Here is a 3,912-nt window from a genome sequence, read left to right as displayed (position 1 = left end):
TTCCCTGACTGGGAATCGAACCCAGGCCGCGGCGGTGAGAGCGCCGAATCCTAACCACTAGACCACCAGGGAGGGGCTGGTGAGCTTACCTCCTGATAACAAGTTGAGAATAAGCAGACAGCAATGCTTGCCACTGTCACATCTAAAACCAACAACTCTGTAGCAATCGGGAGTCTCTACTATCGATGGGCCAGTGGCACAATGGATAACGTGTCTGACAACAGATCAGAAGATTCTAGGTTCGACTCCAGGCTGGCTCGCTCTGTGCTTGTTTTTCTCTGGCTTATTTTGTTGTTGTGTTTTTTCTTCTTCTCCAAAATCTAGAAGAAAAGGCAAATCTCCAGGCATTCTTCTTTTTTTCCAAAAAAGACATATTCTGCACACCCATTCCGATGTCTAGGGGAGACACGGACATGCTTCGGTATTGCCATTCGTATGTCAATTTTGGACCTTGACAGACCAACGATAGACAGTTTTTCATCTAGATAACGGTTGCAATGTAAGTTTTCAGATGCATGACACAAGTATTTTCACCTGGACAAGAGCTTAATTACCAGTTCAAGGTATCAATTCAGCAATCACAGGACTCTGGCCAAAAAACTGAACCCCCGGGGTGAGTCAACAAACATGTCCCTTGAATGCATGTAACACTATTTATTTCTGTAAACCACACTGGCCAGATTTAATGAAAGTGGCCCACAGGCTTGTGCCCAGTTAAAGCTGGCCAGTTCCCATATGGTCTAGCAGTTAGGATTCCTGGATTTCTCCCATGCAGCCAGGGGTCGACTCCCGGTATGGGAAAGCTTGATCTTTTTTGCTTCTCTCCTCAAAAAGCCAGCACATCTTCCTGCACCAGAAGAGACTTTTTGGACAGCAGTAGAGCTACAGAACCCTGATAGGTTGAGGTTCCGATGTCTATGGGGAGTCGTGTAACATGCTTTGGTATTGCCATTCATCACACAAGCTCTCCGATAAGCTCGGCGATTAACGTGGTAATAAAATGCAGGCTGGTGGGCCAGTTGATTCTATATTGAACAATTTCATCTCTACTCTGTAACTGCTTTACTACTTTGAAGGGTGTAATGCCATGTGGTTTTGAAGTCATGGGCTTGCCATTTTGAAGCCTTATCACTAATTGCCACCTGGACATTTAGAATAAGTTGTAAACTGAGTTAAACTGAAGGAGCGAATAATCAGCAACTTTGCCGATTAAAAATTGGTCTCACTTCCATTGTTACCCTCACAATGTCATTTTTGTACCTTGACAGAGTGACAATAGACAGTTTTTCCTCTAGATAACGGTTGCCGTGTGTGTTTTCAAATGGATGACACAAGTATTTTCACCTGGAAAAGAGCTTAATTACCAGTTCGAGGTATCAATTCAGCAATCAGAGGAATCTGCCCAAATAAACTGAACTCCCGGGGTGAGTAAAAAAAAACAGATCCCTTGAATGCATACAACACTTTATAATTCAGAAAACCGTCCTTTTGGATAATTCTTGTTTTGCCAAATGATTATCACATTGTTACAGTCGCAGACCTAAAGCAACAGGCCAGTACAAGATCCTGCGCCCACACTGACCACATGTATGGAAAGTGCGCCAGAAGCCAATGGCCAGTTTAAGGTTTCCAAATCCCATATGGTCTAGCGCTTAGGATTCCTGGTTTTCACCCAGGCGGCCCAGGTTTGACTCCCGGTATGGGAACGCATGCTTCTTTTTGCTTCCCTCCTCAAAAATCCAGCACATCTTCCTGCACCAGAAGTGACTTTTTGGCCAGCAGTAGAGCTACAGGACCGTGATATGTCGAGGTTCTGTCTAACACTTTGCCCCTTCGATAGCTCAGCTGGTAGAGTGGAGGACTGTAGGTTGGAGTGTTGGCAATCCTTAGGTCGCTGGTCTAATGTGTTTTTTTTCTCTTCTCCAAAATCCAGAAGAAAAGGCAAATCTCCAGGCATTCTTCTTTTTTTCCAAAAAAGACATATTCTGCACACCCATTCCGATGTCTAGGGAAGACACGGACATGCTTCGGTATTGCCATTCGTCTCACAAGCACTCCGACAAGCTCGGCGATTAAAGGGGAAATAAACTGCAGGCTGGCAGCCAGTTGATTTTCAAATGAACAATTTCATTGCTACTCTGTAACTGCTTCATTACTTTGAAGGGTGTAATGCCATGTTGTTTTGATGTCACGGGCTTGCCATTTTGAAGCCTTATCACTAATTGCCACCTGGACATTGAGAATAAATTGTAATCTGCATTAAACTGAACGAGCGAATAATCAGCAACTTTGCGGATTAAAAATTGGTCTCACTTTCATTATTAACCTCACAATATGTCAATTTTGTACCTTGACAGACCGATGATAGGCAGATTTTCATCTAGATAACGGTTGCAATGTGTGTTTTCAGATGCATGACACAAGTATTTTCACCTGGACAAGAGCTTATTTACCAGTTCAAGGTATCAATTCAGCAATCACAGGATCATAATATAGATGTACTCTGTTTGACAGAAACCTGGCTAAAACCTGATGATTACATTATTTTAAATGAGTCCACCCCCCAAGATCACTGTTATAAACATGAGCCGCGTCTAAAAGGCAAAGGTGGAAGTGTTGCTTCAATTTATAACAACGTTTTCAGGATTTCTCAGAGGGCAGGCTTCAAGTATAACTCGTTTGAAGTAATGGTACTTCATATAACATTATCCAGAGAAACAAATGTTAATGATAAATCCCCTGTTATGTTTGTACTGGCTACTGTATACAGGCCACCAGGGCACCATACAGACTTTATTAAAGAGTTTGGTGATTTTACATCCGAGTTAGTTCTGGATGCAGATAAAGTTTTAATAGTTGGTGATTTTAAAATCCATGTTGATAATGAAAAAGATGCATTGGGATCAGCATTTATAGACATTCTGAACTCTATTGGGGTTAGACAACACGTTTCAGGACCTACTCATTGTCGAAATCATACTCTAGATTCAATACTGTCACATGGAATTGATGTTGATGGTGTTGAAATTATTCAGCCAAGTGATGATATCTCAGATCATTATTTAGTTCTGTGCAAACTTCATATAGCCAAAATTGTAAATTCTACTTCTTGTTACAAGTATGGAAGAACCATCACTTCTAACACAAAAGACTGCTTTTTAAGTTATCTTCCTGATGTAACCAAATTCCTTAGCATATCCAAAACCTCAGAACAACTTGATGACGTAACAGAAACTATGGACTCTCTCTTTTCTAGCACTTTAAATAAAGTTGCTCCTTTACGCTTAAGGAAGGTTAAGGAAAACAGTTTGACACCATGGTATAATGAGCATACTCGCACCCTAAAGAGAGCAGCCCGAAAAATGGAGCGCAGCTGGAGGAAAACAAAACTAGAGGTATTTCGTATTGCTTGGCGGGAAAGTAACATATCCTACAGAAAATCATTAAAGACTGCTAGATCCGATTACTTTTCTTCTCTTTTAGAAGAAAACAAACATAACCCCAGGTATTTATTCAATACAGTGGCTAAATTAAAAAAAATAAAACCTCAACAAGTGTTGACATTTCCCAACACCACAGCAGTAATGACTTTATGAACTACTTTACTTCTAAAATCGATACTATTAGAGATAAAATTGCAACCATTCAGCCGTCAGCTACAGTATCACATCAGACAGTGCACTATAGACCCCCTGAGGAACAGTTCCACTCATTCTCTACCATAGGAGAGGAAGAATTGTATAAACTTGTTAAATCATCTAAACCAACAACATGTATGTTAGACCCTATACCATCTAAGCTCCTAAAAGAGGTGCTTCCAGAAGTCATAGATCCTCTTCTGACTATTATTAATTCCTCATTGTCATTAGGATATGTCCCCAAAACCTTCAAACTGGCTGTTATTAAGCCTCT

At 41.0% G+C, this 3,912-nt stretch overlaps 1 non-coding gene across 1 annotated transcript; it reads right to left on the bottom strand.

Annotated features, from left to right (window-relative positions):
* On the bottom strand, positions 1-72 carry trnae-cuc (transfer RNA glutamic acid (anticodon CUC)). The gene has a single exon. It is a non-coding gene; the product is annotated as a tRNA-Glu (tRNA).
* Between the last annotated feature and the right edge of the window lie 3,840 nt (positions 73-3,912).

The sequence above is a fragment of the Carassius carassius genome, chromosome 38 (genome assembly GCF_963082965.1).
Source record: "Carassius carassius chromosome 38, fCarCar2.1, whole genome shotgun sequence".
Taxonomy (NCBI): Eukaryota; Metazoa; Chordata; class Actinopteri; order Cypriniformes; family Cyprinidae; genus Carassius; species Carassius carassius.
The sequence above is the reverse complement of the archived record's forward strand: the minus strand, read 5'-3'. Positions and strand labels throughout refer to the sequence as shown.